Below are 20,497 nucleotides of genomic sequence, written 5' to 3'. Positions count from 1 at the left end.
CACACACACACACACACACACTATCAGCAGTGACAGCACGAGCAATCAGTAGTGACAGTACGAGCATTCAGTAATGACAGCACGAGCAATCAGCAGCGGCAGTACAAGCAATCACCAGCGCCAGCACGAGCAATCAGCAGCGCCAGCACGAGCAATCAGCAGCGCCAGCACGAACAATCACCAGCGCCAGCACGAGCAATCACCAGCGCCGGTGCTCCTCCAGCCTTCAATTCGACAGGCAAGTTCGTCTGATTTCCTTCCACCCCCGATAATACGCAGTTGGGAAGCACGCCAGACGAACGTTCTCCCGTCCCCATCCCACAATGACTAGCTAAAGGAAGTTAGGCCAGACGAACGTTCACCCGCCTCCCACCTCCCCTGGCGGTCTATTTACGGTAGGAGGAAAGGCGTGGTGTTGTTCATCCTGTGGTGGCCGTTATTACGACGCCCCGCCCACGGCCATACTGGGATAAAAACTACTGTTCTCACACTGGCTCAGGGAACACCCAACATTTACCTGCTCAACCACACCTGGACACCGTGTTGCTCTTTATCACTTCCCACTAAGAACATCTCTTTATGCCTTACCGATTTAAATTTCTCTTTAAATTTTGAGTTACAATTTTCCGAGTTAATCTTTCCCTTTTATTTGCTGTCGACAGATTAAAATCCTTTACAGATTTAAAAATATTGTTCTTAATACATTCTTAGTTTTTTTTATATATTTCTGATAAAAGATTTAACTTTATATCAACCAACAACAGAGTCTACCTCACGTCTTAGGGTTGGAGACCACGGCCCCCACACTCTAAGCGTTTATTTACTAGCTGTCTGTATACCAATCACCGGGACCATAGTGTATAAGCTCCTTCATCCAACACACAACTTTTTACACCGACCTGGAACAGTTTGCATCCGACCTACCCACTCCCTCCACCCCCGTCTCCAGGGCACAGGATACTTGAAGCTGTTATTTAAGCGGTAGTTTACCTGCGTTGGTGGTGGTGTTGGGTGACCGTCATCCTCCTGTCTGTCTCTTCCTCATGTACACGACCGCATGAAAACATAATAATACCGTACAGACAAATAAACGTACACACACACACACACACACACACACACACACACACACATACACACACACACACACACACACACACAGAGAGATATGCCTAAATCGCTGTATAATGATGGGGTGGGTTTCCCCTATCTCAGGCACAGAGTGTGAGGGAAAGGAGAAGGGGAGGGAGGGAAGGAGGGAAAGAGAGGACGGTGAGAGGAGCGGGGGAAGGAGGAAGAGGAAGGACGAGGGAATGGAAGAAGAGAAAGGGGGGATGATGATGACAGGAAAGGGAGCGGAAGGAAGTGACGGAGAGGAGAGGTGGAATATAGAGTAAAATGAAGGTACGGAAGGGAAGGGCAAACAGAGAGAGAGAGAGGGGGGGCAGTGGAAGAGGAGGGTCGTAGAGGGTAAAGAGGAAGGGGAGGAGGGCAGTAAAAGAGGAGGAGGAGAAAGTGAGGGGAAGGAAGGGGAGAGGGATGTTCAATATTGACAAGACGTAAATGGGAGGAGCTGCAGCGCTAACAGAGAAAGGAAGTGGGGAAAGAACACACGACTGGGGAGTGGGGAGTGAAGTGCAAATGGAAGAATGGGGCGGGGTTGGTGGTGGAGGTTGGGGGTTGCTGGTGGGGAATGGTGGGGTGGAGAAGAATCTTTAGGAGCATTTATGGAGGAGGACAGTGAGTGGGGAGTGGGGAGATAATCGTGTTATCCTCCCCAAACTGAAGCTGTTGTTGACCTGGATACGGAGAAGTTCGTCAGTAACAGCGGCCCAGAAGCCACGTTGCAGCCTGGTTGAGATGTAGACTGTCCTTCTCTCTGCTATTGTTTTGCCTCAGGGGAACTAGATTTTCGGCCCCAAGGCCGACAACAGTCGAAGATATTGACTATGAAGCAACAGTAACTGAATGAATGCAGCATAGACCTGCGGCTCAACTAACTCAACACAGCTAGGGTAGCTACTTTTGTATTAGGATATTTAATATTAAGGTAATAAAATGGCGTCAAAGTGTGGCTATTGGGGGAGGCTTGAGGTCACGTTAAAAGAAAGTAATAGGAGTAGTACTATTGGTAATGATGGTAGTAGTAGTAGTAGTACTATTGATGATGGTAGTAGTAGTAGTAGTATCTAAGCTATGGTTCTCAGATGGCGACCAAAAAGGCGTCAATATTACCCCACAACTCGCCGCCAAGAGGAAAAAAGTTAACGTACTGATATGAATCTTGGAGAGGAGCGGTCTTGGTCCATTCTTAATAGAGTTGTTATGGTAATGAACATCTTAAGTCATTTACCTGTTACTTAATGAGAGTTCAACGGGTCGTTAGCATTGAACGGTGCTTGTTATGTAGTTACTTATAAGTTAATGAGCAAAAAACTGTTACCTAAAGCACGCGCTGATTCTAGGCTTATGTGCTATACGGTATGTGTTTGTGATCAGATTGGGTTACGGGTCAGCAGTTTTATGGTGTGTGTGTGTGTGTGTGTGATACAACAAAGTTTAGGTTAACTTTTGTTGTCTTCATGGTGCGAAGGTAACACTCCCTGTTCCCATGCACAAGTCCCGGGTTCGATTCCTGACTATCAGGTATTGTTTGTACCCGTATTGAGGTCCACATATATATGAACGATTGAGGTTTGGCGCTGCTTGTGAAGTGACGACGATCTTTTATCAGGATTGTTTGTCAGTGTTGGTGTTGTGGTGTGGTGCTGAAGGCCGCTACACCTGCGCTCTTGGGGGAATATTTACACTTCAGGTGACTGAGGTGTGTGAAAGGTGGCAGGTGGACCCTTGCTGAGCTACACCTGACAACTACACCTTAGCTTTCGTCTATATTCAAGACATCTTCTGAAGATGTCTTGAATAAAGACCAATCCTACGGTGCTTCAGTGTTTCCCGTTCCTTGTGTGGCTTCATCAAGATTTATCTTATCCACGTTTCTATTGTGGATATATATATATATATATATATATATATATATATATATATATATATATATATATATATATATATATATATATATATCACACAATGATGGATTTGATAAAATCAAGACATTCTTTCGCTCTCTTCAGAAGATGTCTTGAATAGTAACCTGTTGTTTCCATTTTCCCGTGTGATTTTATCAAGATATATATATATATATATATATATATATATATATATATTTTTTTTTTTTTTTTTTTAATTTAACAATAAATTTAAAACTCACTCATCAAATGTCCAACACGCCCGGGAGGCTAATGACGTCACACGAGGCAATCGCGTTAATGGGCCAGATATACAATCATGTGTTAAGCTTCTTAACAGAGAAGTGCTTCATTTATTGTTTTATTTATATTTCGATATTTTCAGTTTTAATTCTACCTTATCATGACAGAACTGTGTCAATGGATGGATCTAACATGTTGACTGTTTATGTATTTCTTTGGCGTTATTAAACTCTGAAGTTAACTTATTAGTAACAAGACTCTGATATTTATAACATGGACGCTATACCTCCGGGAGTCACCGATGGTTCCGCCGACCAAGAAGCCAAGACCACAGGAGCTGTCTCGTAGTTAACGGCGAGGCCGCCATATGGAGTACCCCGTCAGTTGCTTCTGACGAGGATGACAGCGACACTGAAGGCACTACAACACGCCACACAGCATCACCACCAATCTCTATTATTAACACCGACTCTTAAGTCTACTATTGAGACACTCAAGATTACATGCTGAGACAATATAAGACTTGTCACTCACATTCTTGGCACATTACAAACCCTCAAGAGATGAGGCAGCTGGTGACACACTGAGAACACCCGGCAACCTCCAGCATATGAACACCACAAAAACAAGTACAACTGATGCAGAAAAATCACATACTTACTGCACAGACATCACCAACGACTAGCTGGCACAGTACGTTAAAGCCACACCCCTTCCCCACACCCCGGGAGAGGAGTCAGTAGGAAGGGGAAGCTCGTTAACATCCCTCGTGGCTCCGTTACGCCTACAGGTGGGGGTGACGGTGGGGGTGACGGGTTACTTCCAACTTAATATATATCTAATGTTATTTCTTAAGAGCTATAGGGAAATGTCTTGATATTTTAGTGTTGTATCTGTTGACTTACACATTTACTGTCTCTTTATACACCTGTCATCAGCTTCTTCCTTCCGTCAATATTCTGTATATCCCTTGAGCCACCTCATACAAAAGTGGGGGAGAAGTAAAGATAGATAGATAGATAGATAGATAGATAGATAGATAGATAGATAGATAGATAGATAGATAGATAGATAGAGACAGCATTACAGGTTAAACAGTAAGTCACACCTTCCTTTGTCATCAGTCATTTACATAATATCTACCGGGTAATATCAACAACTTTCTCCCATATAACAGTAATACATAAACCTGAACATTTTGTTTTAATATCACCGACGGAGTCTCCCGCGGTTTAATAACATAAGGGTAATATTTTGGTTTAACTATATTTTTCACCTCCCAAAATTATTCCTTACACCACTATGGACATTAACTCAATACATTAATTCAATATATTTCACTATTTTCATATTTATATAGCTAATGGAAACATCTAATTTACATAGGTATATTTATTCCCTTCATACTACATACACGAAAATAAATAAATAAATGAAATATAACCTGTCATTTTTTTGGGGGGTTGTGTGCTCAATATAGGAGCTATAAACATTATTCGCCATATTGGTTTTTTTATCATATTTTAATACTCGCCACTACCGATTCGCCCTCAGATTTATGGGTTTATGGCAATATCTGGTTTAAATATATTTTTCGCCATAATCCACCTCACTTAACAGCTTTGCGCCTGACAGTGTTATGGTCAGATCTAATCGTCTTTATTACTGATGATCTTCTCTGGTTTATTGTGTTGGTGTTCTCTCTCTCTCTCTCTCTCTCTCTTCCTCTCTCTCTCTCTCTCTGTCTCTCTCTCTCTCTTCCTCTCTCTCTCTCTCTCTCTCTCTCTCTCTTCCTCTCTCTCTCTCTCTCTCTCTCTCTCTCTCTCTCTCTCTCTCCTCTGTCTTTAATGTTCCTGTTTTATTGGTTTATTATGTACTTGTAAATGATTTTGTTATCATTATTTTATCTTACTGTTTCATGTTAACTTTTCTAGGACGTGAGCCACAGCCTGAGTATGACAGTGGGTGAGTAGACAGATCATTTACCTCTTGAACCCAATAGTCACAGATTTGAGTCATCCCAGCAACGGCCGGTCTAGAGAGGGGGGGCGCCCTAAGTCGATCCAGCTGCAGAATGGGTTACCTGACCTTATAGTTGAGAGAAGTGAAAGGGGTTCAAGTACTCTATCTAGATCCACCATTGGGATTCACTCTCTCAAGACTTACAAGCGTCAGATCTATTTTTTTTTTACTCACTGAAGCTGAATTAATAAAGAAAACTCCACAATTACCTCAGTATATATATATTTATTTATTTATTTATTGGGATGACTGGAGTTGATTTTCGGGGTTCAGACACAGCAAAACAACACAGCACGTTATGATCCACACCTTAATGGTTGGTTTGGGTTTTTCACCTTTACGACCAGAAGTGTGATAAAGCCTTCGTCCCCCCTCATTTCAGTTCGCTAAGTCGTGGGAAATTCAGATAGGCCGACAAACCCAAAGCTAAAAATTGGTCAGATTCGCCTAAGGAGTCGATTTTTTTTCCGAATCACTGAACCACCCCTTCCCCCTCCCTCCCCTCCGGATCCTGTAGGTCGTCACTTATTAGACACAACTTTGGGAGCATCTCTGGCTTCCTTGTTCCCTCCTCCCTCCACTGACCCCTTGCCTCCTCCCACTTCCCCCCACATACCCCCTGTCTCCACCCACTGACCCCTGCCTCCACCCACTGACCCCTGCCTCCACCCACTGACCCCTGCCTCCACCCACTGACCCCTGCCTCACCCACTGACCCCTGCCTCCACCCACGCCCCTGCCTCCACCCCCCACCACCCCCTGCCACCACCCACTGCCCCCTACCTCCACCCACTGACCCCCGCCTCCCCTTCACCGACCCTCCTACCTCCCCCCCCACTCATAATGGTAGGGTGCCCCGAAGGAGTTGTAAGCGCCAGGATGAAAAACACAAACATCAAAAGGTCCTTCTAATCACCAGTATTCGATTTTCACTGTTTTTAATGTGTCCGTGTAAGTGTTTCTCTATACTACCTAACACTCTTTCGTGGCTTTATTTTGTCAGTCTATATTTTTAGCATTATTTATTATATTTTTTGTATTTATTTCATTATTATCATAAGTTATTTATATCCTTGTTCTTCATTTATGTTAGTGTTACCATTAACGTCCACACACACACACATACATACATACATACATACATACATACATACATACATACACACATACATACATACATACATACATACATACATACATACATACATACATACATACATACATACATACATACATACATACATACATAACATTCTAATCTCTACCTCAGTCCTTCTTGTAAAATTCCATCAATATTTATCGCTCACATAAACCCGTCATGACTCTCAGTGATGGACAGAATTCATTAAGCAAAATACACCCGGTGTTGTGGGGAGTGACGTAATGCGACCTCTTAGATTATATATCAATATGTATATACCACTTTAAAATTCCAAATACATTATGTGCCTTAATAAACTCCTTGTTAACTCTCCAAGCTATAACATGATACTGATATATATATTTCTGACACACCCTGTAAGATCAATATTTACTTATCACCTTAAGTTATTTCGAAACTAATTATGTTTCTGACACACCCTGTAAGATCAATATTTACTTATCACCTTAAGTTATTTCGAAACTGATTATGTTTCTGACACACCCTGTAAGATCAATATTTACTTATCACCTTAAGTTATCTGGATACTGATACATATTTCTGACTCACCCTGTTTGTTTATTAATCAAATCAAGGTTACCTACACAGATGGTACATAAACACAGTACCTTCCCTTATCAAGTATACGTATAAATACTGTAACCTTAACCAACAACGATCCTGACATATATCTCTAACATAACCTGTACCATTTATCTCAATATTAACTAGCTCACACACACACACACACACACACACACACACACACACACACACACACACACACGTTTGCCTAATACAATACGTAATATACCTTAACACAGGTTGTATAAGACTTATCAATATCCACTTACTATATTCAGGTTATACAGTTTGCATGTATAAACACTCCACTGTCTATTACCTGCATTTATTTGACGTTCATATATAACACTTCTCGTTTGTTGTTGTGGTTGGTTGGTTTTTTAACTCGCCTTATCAATATGCAAATTGATGCATATTGATCTACGTGTGGGGGGGGTGTGGTGTGGGGTGGTGTGGGGGGGTGTGGTGGTGTGGGGGTGTGGTGGCGTGTGGGTGGGTGGGGGGGGATGAGCCTCACTTTATACTTATAATGTCTCAGTGGCCAGTTTTACAACCAGTGATCATTATAGCTTGTTGTCCAGTACTATATACAAGGTACACACTTATCAGTATTCACAACTACACACTCTCTCTCTCTCTCTCTGATCAATGATAAACTTTACTAACAACAATACTTTCTTATCTGGTGTTTTATAAGGCATCTAAAACGTTATCTATATTCACAAGTGTAAGTCTGCTTTTATACAATCGACGATAAACTATTCTTAAAAAAAAAAAAACACTCCCCTGTTATCTGTTGTTCGTTATTCTCATGCACGTTTTTACCTGTACTAACCAACACAAATATTTTCTTATACCTGTCGCCTTCAACTGCATGTAAAATTTAATAAGCATCAACGACCAATTTAGCCCCTGTCTCTATACCAACAAGTTCACCTGTATTGACTACTGACGAGAACATTTTCCTTTGTAAACTACGACTAGTGTAACTGAGTTTACTGTCAATAATAAACTGTCTCCACCAACAAAAATACTATCCTATCAACAGTCACTACTACCTAAGATCAGTTGAAGTTAGTCTACTATCATTAATAAATTGTAATAGCAAACAAAAATACTATCCTGTCTACAGTGTACTCTTCTCCCCAAACACAATACTATCCTGTCTACAGTGTACTCTTCTCCCCAAACACAATACTATCCTGTCTACAGTGTACTCTTCTCCCCAAACACAATACTATCCTGTCTACAGTGTACTCTTCTCCCCAAACACAATACTATCCTGTCTACAGTGTACTCTTCTCCCAGCACAATACTATCCTGTCTACAGTGTACTCTTCTCCCCAAGCACAATACTATCCTGTCTACAGTGTACTCTTCTCCCCAAACTCAATACTATCCTGTCTACAGTGTACTCTTCTCCCCAAACACAATACTATCCTGTCTACAGTGTACTCTTCTCCCCAAGCACAATACTATCCTGTCTACAGTGTACTCTTCTCCCCAAGCACAATACTATCCTGTCTACAGTGTACTCTTCTCCCCAAGCACAATACTATCCTGTCTACAGTGTACTCTTCTCCCCAAACACAATACTATCCTGTCTACAGTGTACTCTTCTCCCCAAGCACAATACTATCCTGTCTACAGTGTACTCTTCTCCCCAAACACAATACTATCCTGTCTACAGTGTACTCTTCTCCCCAAACTCAATACTATCCTGTCTACAGTGTACTCTTCTCCCCAAGCACAATACTATCCTGTCTACAGTGTACTCTTCTCCCCAAGCACAATACTATCCTGTCTACAGTGTACTCTTCTCCCCAAGCACAATACTATCCTGTCTACAGTGTACTCTTCTCCCCAAGCACAATACTATCCTGTCTACAGTGTACTCTTCTCCCCAAACTCTGGCTCTTCTCCCCAAACTCAATACTATCCTGTCTACCCGATTGTGCTCTTCTCCCCGACACAATACTATCCTGTCTACAGTGTACTCTCTTCTCCCCAAGCACAATACTATCCTGTCTACAGTGCTTTTCTTCTCCCCAAACACAATACTATCCTGTCTACAGTGTACTCTTCTCCCCAAGCACAATACTATCCTGTCTACAGTGTACTCTTCTCCCCAAGCACAATACTATCCTGTCTACAGTGTACTCTTCTCCCCAAGCACAATACTATCCTGTCTACAGTGTACTCTTCTCCCCAAGCACAATACTATCCTGTCTACAGTGTACTCTTCTCCCCAAACACAATACTATCTGTCTCCACCACAGTGTACTCTTCTCCCCAGACACAATACTATCCTGTCTACAGTGTACTCTTCTCCCCAAACACAATACTATCCTGTCTACAGTGTACTCTTCTCCCAAACACAATACTATCCTGTCTACAGTGTACTCTTCTCCCCAAACTCCTTCTACTATCAGTGACACATGTTGAAGTACCTATCAAACACTATGCTTCTCTTGTCTCTCATCTCTCTGTTCTCCTTCATAAAATACCAACAATAAGAAGGCGTATCAGTGCGTTCATTGATCTCCTGTTCTGTAGTAATTCACAATAACAAGATCTACAGTGATTACCTTTACACGTGGTACAAGTTCATCGATATTCAGCGTTCGTAAAAATCTAACTTTATTACCAAGGTCGTTTGTATTAGGGAAATACTAGATACGTTTATATTAATCAACGATGTTACCGGATTCATTCTTAATTTACTCAACGAAAAAATATATATTTATTTGCTTTACTTAACGATAAACATTATTTATTTGCTTTACTTAGCGAAAAATGCCATAATTATTCGCTTTACTTAACGAAAAAAAAAGAAGCTTACAACAGGTTAGCGAGAATTCAACGCGAAAAAAAAATTATAATTATTCACCTGTTAGTTTCAACCAGCCCGTCACTACAGCTGATACAGTATATAGATTAATAAAAAGAAACACATTTGAACTTTGCTTCAGCCAACACTACTTGTAAGCCTTCATCATTGAGTGGAGATAATTAATTAAAATAGTTAAGTAATACCAAGGATCTGTGTGTGTGTGAGTGTGTGTGTGTGTGTGTGTGTGTGAGGGCCTCCACACCTGCCACCTCTCTCATAACCCTCACACAGAGATCCTATATACCTCACCACACACCTGCTGTCAGTTTCTACACCTGTAATTATTTTCCTTTGTCAATTATTTACGGTTATTTCGTGCCGTTCTGTGATAAATTTTCCATTTATATTCTCCCGGTGTTTACTTGTATATGTTGTTGATTTATGATAGTCTTACCTTTTGTTTGTTTGTTTCATAGTGTGTGTGTGTGTGTGTGTGTGTGTGTGTGTGTGTGTGTGTAGTCGTTAATAAAACAATGTACAGTTGCGCCAAAAGGTCCCTGGACAGTTAGAACTATCTGGTGTTTACTTGTTGATACAAATATGTGATTAGTTTCTTAAATTTGGTCTAAGAACGATCATAGGAATCTACATTATTTTACTTACACACACACACACACACACACACACACACACACACCCATACACACACACACACACACACACACACACTGGATTACTCATGGCTAGCCACCGTGACGAGGACAGTGTCTGTGTGCACGTATACGCCTGAGTGCACCTATGAATGTGTACGTATAAGTGTCCACACATGAATTGTCGTTAAAACAATATAACATAAATATTAAAATCCACAATATCATATAAATATAGAGTAATAAACAATAACTAGGTCATTAACACCCACTAACAACCCTAACTACCCCCCCACACACCCCTCCATCCATAATAACTACTGTACTCTTTAACACTGTCTAACATTACTGTCATTACACCAGAAACATGTCGCAGGTGATGTTTATAACTACAAGGGAAACTAGTATTATTTTCACACCTGTACGACTAATGGGGGAGTTTTACCTGGCCACTGACCTCATTCACCACCACCTATACACTCACGCACCACCATCACCCACATCCACACACCTTCATCCACATCCACACACCTTCACGCACATCCACACACATCATCACTAAAAGATTAACATTATTATATTAATTATTGAGTTTTTGACAACAATGAGTACGGTCTTAACCTCTTGAGTACGATGACTTAACCTCTGGAGTACGATGACTTAACCTCTGGAGTACGATGACTTAACCTCTGGAGTACGATGACTTAACCTCTGGAGTACGATGACTTAACCTCTTGAGTACGATGATTTAACCTTTTGAGTACGATGACTTAAACCCTTAAATACGATGACTTAACCTCTTGATGATTTAACCGCTTGAGTAAATTCATCTAAATCAATGTACTCAAGAGATTAAGACATCGTACTCTGTTAAGTCATTGTACTCAAGGACTCAAGAGCCCGTCACACCCCCTCATAAAACACACACTACACATCCTCAAACAGACAGACACACACAGACAGACAGACACACACAGACAGACAGACACACACAGACAGACACAGACAGACAGACAGACAGAGAGATACGAATTCAGTATTTATATTCATTACCTGACATAAATACGAAAGTCATTAGCAATATCAGTCACCCAAGTATGTTTCATTATCATATATACGACAGCTCGTTAAAGAGGTGGTCATGGTGGTAAGGAAAGTTAGACAGAGAGACAGACTGACGGCCAGAGAGACAGAATGACGGACAGAAAGACAGATTGACGGACAGGTTAATTATATACTAAAAAGAAATAACCTAACCTAATCTAACCTCCACTTACAATCACCAGTCACCCCTCTACTTAACTTACAATCACCATTCACCCTCTACTTACAATCACCATCCATCCTCTACTTACAATCACCAATCACCCTCTACTTACAATCATCATCCACCCTCTACTTACAATCACCATCCACCCTCTACTTACAATCACCAATCACCCTCTACTTACAATCACCAATCACCCTCTACTTACAATCACCATCCATCCTCTACTTACAATCACCATCCACCCTCTACTTACAATCACCATCCACCCTCTACTTACAATCACCATTCACCCTCTACTTACAATCACCATCCACCCTCTACTTACAATCACCAATCACCCTCTACAACGACCATCAGCTGGACTACAAATATTATACTATTACCAAACATGTTTATATAATTAGCACTTTAAACAGTCATAAGAGCTCGTGTGTGTGTGTGTGTGTGTGTGTGTGTGTGTGTGTGTGTGTGTGTGTGTGTGTGTGTGTGTGTGTGTGTGTGTGTGTGTGTGTGTGTGTGTGTGTGTGTGTGTGTGTGTGTGTGTGTGTGTGTGTGTGTGTGTGTGGACATCCCTCAGAGATCTAGCTAACAGAATTTAAAAAAAATCAAGAATATATAAATGATAATAATAATAATAATAATAATAATAATAATAATAATAATAATAATAATAGTAACAATAATAATAATAATAATAATAATAATAATAATAATCATAATCATAATAATAATAATAAGGAACAGTTTAAATACCTCACACAAGGAGACAATATGACCGGCACTGCACATGACACACTTCACTTCCCCAAATGTATAAGAAGGCACTAACCACCCGGGAATCGAACCAACACCATGCAACATCTCTTCTAATCACACAGCTCTAAATATAATCTGCTAAGCTATAATATCTATAATGGTGACTGTAGATAATTATAGTTATACCTGTAGTAGCATTGCAAAATAGACACAGATCACTAGTTACGCAGAGCCACACTTAACAACACAGTCATCTCCTGGGCGAAAAACATCCATCAGTTAAGTCAGAATAGACGGTCATAGGCAAAGTAAACACGGCGATAAGTTCACACAAAAAAGTATTACAAATTAACACGATATTACTTGTAAACTCTGATTAAATAATTACTTTAAAAAAATAATAACAAAATAGGAGAGACAGCTTAGAGAATCTGAGAAAAATTGGGAGGAATTTGCAGGGGTTCTCACGCAGCATCCATAAACAAACGTAAACAACAGATTCAAAGAAAACAGTCTTCACATTTCTCAGGGCACACTACTGAAATTTCAAAGAGAGACAGTATTTATTTACTCTCTTCCCTCACCAATATATTAACCACAAGATCACACACGAGAGAGTTAACTGATGATAAACTACAAAAACTAGAGTAAATACAACAGTCAAACAGTCAATCTAGCTGAGGGTTGGCGTCCACAGCCCCCTCCCTCTATCAACGTTTTCGAGGTGTCTTTATCAATGTACCAAGATACTGTATCAATGCCGGGGGCCACAGCTTTTATTTTCAAACAACTTTCCCAGTCTTTACCCCCCTCACCCCTCCTCTCCTACCCTCAATTTCACACACTAACACACTACAATGCATTCCAACAGCCTTTATTCTCACGAGTAAAATTTGATCACGTGAAGAATAGGCACCCCAGCTTATTTCTCCTAATGATTGAACACACTAATTCTATCCAAACCTAACCTAACCTAACCCAACCTAACCTGGACCCCTCTTACAAAGCTTTAAGGTGTTTTATCAAGTGAAATAAGCTGGAGTGCCTAATCTTCATGCAATCTGTAAAATTAATGTGATTTTTGTTCGATATCTATGATTAATTATCAAGTGTTGTTTCTTCTTAACCTAAATCCTCATGAAATACATCAGGATACCTATATATTTATACCTTCTATATACTCTATAAAAAAAATTACGTAACTACACCTCCAGTATCAACCACGCCTGGGGGGGGGGGGTGGGGGGGGGGTGGTCACGTCAGGTATGAATGAATGAGTACAAAAAAAAATCAATACAACTCACATAATCAGTTTTCAGTTCACGTGCAGAACATAATAATTCCTTAAGGCTAATTACTCTTCCGATAAGCCGATACCAAGAGAAATAGCCGGCATACTTTTTGATGAACCGATACCACCAACGCATAACTAATATCCTCCTCCACATACTCCCTCCCCCCGATATACCGATACCAACTCAAACAACTCATCTATTTTCCCGATAAGTCCATATCTCTCTCACATAACTCACCTGCTTCTAAATCGATGATGCCTGAGGGCCACATGAGGCCACATATACATACACTCCCCCACGTTTGAACACTGTTGACATGTGAGGTCTGGATCCCCTGTTACTGTCTGTGTTAATTTTATCTCCTAACCTGTGCTAAGTGAACGTGTCGAATTAAGGTAGATTCTCAATGTAATTTTGATATTATTCTGAATTTTACTTTTGTTTTGTCTTATTTCAACCAACCAATTAGATGTGTTCTTACGCTTCTACTAACGAGGAAAATTCAAAACACGAACATTGGAGAAACAGGGACAAGGATGACGAAAATGTTAATTAAAAATGACAGTAGCAAGGAATATGTAGCAACACACACACACACACACACACACACACACACACACACACACACACACACACACACACACACACACACACACACACACTGACTCACCTAATGTTGCAAGTAACTGGTATTGTAGCTACGTAGGTTGTGTTGTAATGTTAATCATATCTAGGTATTGCCAAACATCTAACCCATTAAAACCCAAGTTAATTAATACAATATAAATCTTAACAGCAAATCTATATATATTAAGGTACTCTTCAGAATCTAATTATTAAACCGGGAATAATTAGTACATGTAAACCGTAGTGTAGTTTTAACTTAGTGATTATTGAAACGTTTATCTATAAGACTGTAAGATATGGCAACACAAATCTCGTGCTGTGATGTGAGTTAATATTCTAATGTTTATATTGTGAACTGACGAAAAAGGTTCATTTATTTATGTATATACTGTACGTACATCCCCAGTTATAACCTTAACTCTCAAGGAAAACACACACACACACACACACACACACACACACACACACACACACACACACACACACACACACACACACACACACACACACACACACACACACCCCTCACACACACTATTAATACAACTCTCATTAATGTATACACACTCTCCGTAATACAACCAAACGTATACTGTGGCTACTCGGCTCTCAAAAGTTCTCCGTGACATCCTTTCCCCTTAAGTGGAGCCGCGTGAGAACACCCGACTGACTAAATTAACCTACAACACGAAGCGGGCGGCCAAAAAGGAGTCGAATTCACATGAAGATTCTACTCTCATTAAAATCTATCGACATAAATTGTGATTGGTGAAGTTTATATACAGTATATGTGTTCCAGACCTAATGGTGATAAAAACAATGATTAGGTTGGGTTGGGTTAGGTTAGGTTAGATTAGAGCAGGTAAGGTAAGGTAAGGTAAGGTAAGGTAAGGTAAGGTAAGGTAAGGTAAGGTTAGGTTAGGTTAGGTTAGGATATGTTAAGTCAAGTTAATTAAGATATGGTAAGTTAGGTTAGCTTACATTAGATCAGGTTACACTAGATTCGGTCAAGTTAGGTTAGGTTAGGTTAGAAACTTAAAAATGAAACAATTTAAAACTCCATCACAGAAAACACCTAACGCCAGCAACCACCAGAGATGTTAACTACCTTCACCTTCATTACCATAAGAATTAACCACCTACAGCTGTGTATACCCCAAGTGTGTTATAATCAGTACGTCACGTGTGGTTCATAAAAGATCTATCATTACCCAAGTGTTCCTTTCCATAAATTCGGTCGCAGAGTGTAACCACGGAACGGGGACTCCACACCTTCACGGCAAATCGGTGGTAAATCGGTACTCTGAAAAAATGGCACGGGAAAAAAATGGTACTGGAAAAATATGGCAAGGGAAAAAATGGTACTGGAAAAATATGGCAAGGGAAAAAATGGTACTGGAAAATCTGGTATAGGAAAAAATTACACTGGAAAAAATGGCATAGGAAAAAAAAAGACAGGAAAATATGGCTGAGGAAAATATGGCACAGAAAAAAAATGGTACTGGAAAAAAATTACTAACAAAAATGGGACATGAAAAAATGGCACAGGAAAAATTTACACTGGAAAAAATGTCACAGGAAAATATATCACAGGAATAAAATCACACGTTACCGATACTCTCCCACACCTTGGCATAAGTACTCCCCAACATAACTGACTTACTTCCCATTATCCCACCACACCATTAAATTTTTTCCCCAATCCCAAAATCTCCATTCAGATTTACCTAAATTTACCTCACTGTTCCCCCAATACCATATCATTAATCATGTTTCCCCAATTGTTTATATAAATGCACTACTATCGTAACTCCTTATCGTGTTCGCTCAGTATCGTAATGAACTGTCAATTTTGTCCCCTTGAATATCTTTGTAACTCATGACAAAAGGAATTCTATTTTCTCGATATCAAATAATGTGATTGAGTACCAGAGTGTTTTTGGGTGATATAGCCTGTGTATATCGTCCCTAATATATCGGGTCATTTACCTATTTCCCTATTATATCCCATTATATCACGTAACTTACCTATTTCCCAATAATATATACCCAACTTACTTATTTCACCATTATACCCCATTATAACACGTGACTTATCTATTTCCCAACAATATATACCTGACTTGTCTATTTCCCAACCTAACTTGTCTATTTCCCAACAATATATACCTGACTTGTCTATTTCCCAACCTAACTTGTCTATTTCCCAACAATATATACCTAACTTACCTATTTCCCAACAACAGATACCCCCATAATTATTTCCCAATCTCAACACAACATACCACATAAACTAATTACCTATCTCCCACTGGAAATAACTTACATGCCTATTTTCCGATAACCTACCTATTTTCCAGATACCTTGCCTATTTACCTATAACAACTACTGTACCTCTATCATTCAGTAAATTCCATTATAACTGACCTGTTTGGCTTGCCACCTCCGTCTTCCACCGTTCGCTCGCTCACCTGTCGATCAAGAGAGATGACGTGATAATTAAAATGCTAATACACCTATTGTTTTTAATATGTATACACAGTAGTACATTCAGCTATCAAATTTAGTGGAATAAAGAATTTACTCTCATTAATTTACTGATTCGACTTTGAAGAAAAAAATCCTAACTCAATTAACTCTTTATCCATTCAGTGAAATGTGGACTTTTTTTTTATAAATAATTTGCTCATTTGTTTAGAAAATTAAATATCACAATAGCTATCGATTTATTCAATAATTTATTCTTTTTTAATTTAAATAGAAAAAAAATCGAACACAACCCTTATACACTGAATGGAATTAAAAATATATTCATAAATCTATTCACTGAAAAAAAAATCATCTTATGCATTAATTCCATTATTTAAAAAAAAAAATCTTGTCTTGGATAATAATTTATTCATTAAAAATCTCAGCACAATTACCTCTCACAGTGATCCCATTATGTAGCTGAAAAACAACACCGATTTATTTCATTCCATTTCTTATTTAGTCGTGTTACTGTTTGTGTGAAATATATCATACGGTGTTTGAGTTGATTATCTGGACTGCCATTGGTTGTTTAACCCCTTGAGTGCGACGCCTTTTCATGAGTACTATAAATTCACCCATTGAGTAAGATATATTTACCCCTGAGTACGACGACAACCCCTTTACTACAATACTGAATCTTTTATGTACGATTTTACAATATAAAACCATTACCAGAGGTTCCATTATCCACCCTCCCATGTAATGAAGAAATACTACCACACTCACCTCAACAGATTCAAAATAAAAGACTATTTATTCGAGCTGAACATAACGTTACGACTGGAATGAATATCACATATCAGAAATATGCTTCTGAACACACATACGAAATTAAAAATATGTTACCTACATGAAAAAAATAACAAACATATTTTTACACATTGACCGTAATTCAGTGTAAGCCAATACTCCAATCAGAATAACGAGGGAATTCTACCTCTTCCTGCTCTCGCGTGTACAGCAGTGAGTGTATTGTGTATTACGTCAATTAATGAAGATAATTGATTCAACGCATTCATTCTGAAACTGTATTCACCTCGTCGTTACGTTATTGAGCTACACTACACTGAGGGAATCAATGAAGTGCTCAGTCAGCCTTGTCACCCGCTAAGGATTATATAAACAGTCTCAACCACGGTCTTCACGTCACCCATCCAGACCCACAAGCTCTTCATAGGCATTAGTAAACATAATAGGGTTGATGCCTTAGCTTAACTAGCGTCTAAGAATGACATGTTGAGTACAATCTAGAACTGTCAAACAGAACCTTAAAACTGTAATCAGAAAAGAGCTTACTGGTGAATGTGAAGCCAATAGACAAGTGCAAACAGGCACTAGCCAATTCATTGTTTACCATGATGAGATGTATCAAATGAAACATGTAGAGGAGAAAGTAACAAGATCACTAGATTACAAGACGCTGTAACTGCTGGACTGAGGTGAGGATATAAGTACCTCTGGCAGTATGTTCCCCAAGCAGATGTGAACTAAACTAAATGTAAAGTGTGTGGCCAGACATATGGCCACACACTCCAACACTACGTCTTAGACTGTGAAAAAATCGAATCTTATAGAGATAGATCCAAGCACATTGTGTATGCAATGGCACAGCACTTTATCTCTGATGACAAGATAGCTGATATACTAAGGCTGTATCAACACTTTGCATCTAATACCTAATCAAAATTCTATGTACCGACTTAAACAATGTACAGTCATGAAAATACTCTGTAACATTCATTGCCATAATATCAAATTCACTGGGGTCTGATAAACACCCTTTGTGGCCTGTACTCTGTAATCCTTTCTGCACTACCGCTCACAGGATGAGTAATGGGGTGCACAATAAACTAGCTGCTGTCCGCGGCAAAATTCAATTAAATTCTTCAGGAGGGTGACAGCCAACCAGTGTATAAACCCCTACACTACAGGATGTTACTCTCGGCGTCATCATTATCAGGAGGAGCCTCACCGCAGCCCAAAAGTCCATCAGAAACAGAATCTCGACTCATCAGATCGGATGACTAAAAGTGCCCTGACAGGGTGACCACATAAGTCTGGCTAAGAGGCAGACAGATGGTAATGGACTTCACCTGTGCCTCTACCTTAGTTGATGTCCACCACCATTTACACTGTCAAATCAGGATGCTGCTGCTGGTAACCACAAGGATGATCATATTTCTTTTTTACAATGGAATAAGAAACTCACAGCTCTGAAGCCCACCACTGTGGTCCAGCATTTTGATTTTATTATCTCTAACCTTTAATTATTACATTAATGGCCAATCAAACAGTCAGTCAGGAAAGGCCAAAAATGGAGTTGTTGCTTAAATAAGGAACATATGTTTATTTTTTCTCTTGTAATAAAGAAACATTTATAGCCCCACCAACAGCACAGGTCAGGTACTTTATCTGGTCCCAACTAAACCTGACCTTTTCTAACGGAGTGAAGGTTAGGTTAGGTTAGGTTAGGTTAGATTGGCTTATAGGCACATAACGATTCATATCAAGGGTTAGAAAGCACGACACATACGGTCGCCACATGGGAATGAATCCTTGTCCACGTAGGTCAGGCGAACTACAATTCACACCGTATCTACACACAGGCATCAGCTTTAAGATAACATCACCACATGTAAATAACGACACATGTATCTTAGAACTGTAGCCGTAATAAAACAAGATGACCAGAAATAAGGTGGGGGTAACTTAACAAGCTGCGGCCACTACTATACTACATGCTGTGGCCCCGAGGGAGACAAGCTGGAGAGTGTAATATTTCTCTCTCTGATTCTCAACAAGGTTCTCTAACGTTACTACTATTATTAACGTTATTTCCCCACGTCAGATATAACGAAGTGCTTGGTGCTACCTGTGTTGTACTGTACCTCCGGAGTTACTGAAGAAGAAGAAGTGAATTTTACTCGGGTTTGCGGTGTTGGATAATTCCGTTTGTTTAGGAGGACGAAATTGAAAATGTAGTTCTCGATACAAACTTCCGGGTCGGGAGGACAAACAGATGTCAGCGGATGGGGAACTGACACACGGGTGACCAGAGGGACAGACTGACAGATAGGCGGAACGATGAACAGAAAGCCAGTTGGATGGACGGACGGACGGAAGGAAGGATAAACATTCAGACCAAAGGAGGGAGGACACCAGCAAACATGCCTCACGGTGGAGACAATAAAATGCTAAATTTCAAAAGAGTGAACTAGAATCCGAATTCTCAAAGCGACCCATGTTCATTTTTCTCGATGTAGAGCCTGCCTGGCTGAGCATGTCACAACACACATCAGTTCATAATGGCCGTGAAATGACATAAAGACTATGACATAACTAGATACGTTCTCTTGTCCACAGTTAAAAGGGAAATTAACTTAGGCATATCAGAAACCCTGGTTACGGAGTATCAAAAGTTGGCATATTAAGTTTTCCTCGTAAGTGGATACATTATATAAGAACGCATCTCTCGAGCTCGCTAGCCATGGTAAAAACGTTACAGCCAAAATG

Source organism: Homarus americanus, unplaced genomic scaffold, assembly GCF_018991925.1.
Source record: "Homarus americanus isolate GMGI-L3 unplaced genomic scaffold, GMGI_Hamer_2.0 scaffold49720, whole genome shotgun sequence".
NCBI lineage: Eukaryota > Metazoa > Arthropoda > Malacostraca > Decapoda > Nephropidae > Homarus > Homarus americanus.
The sequence above is the reverse complement of the archived record's forward strand: the minus strand, read 5'-3'. Positions refer to the sequence as shown.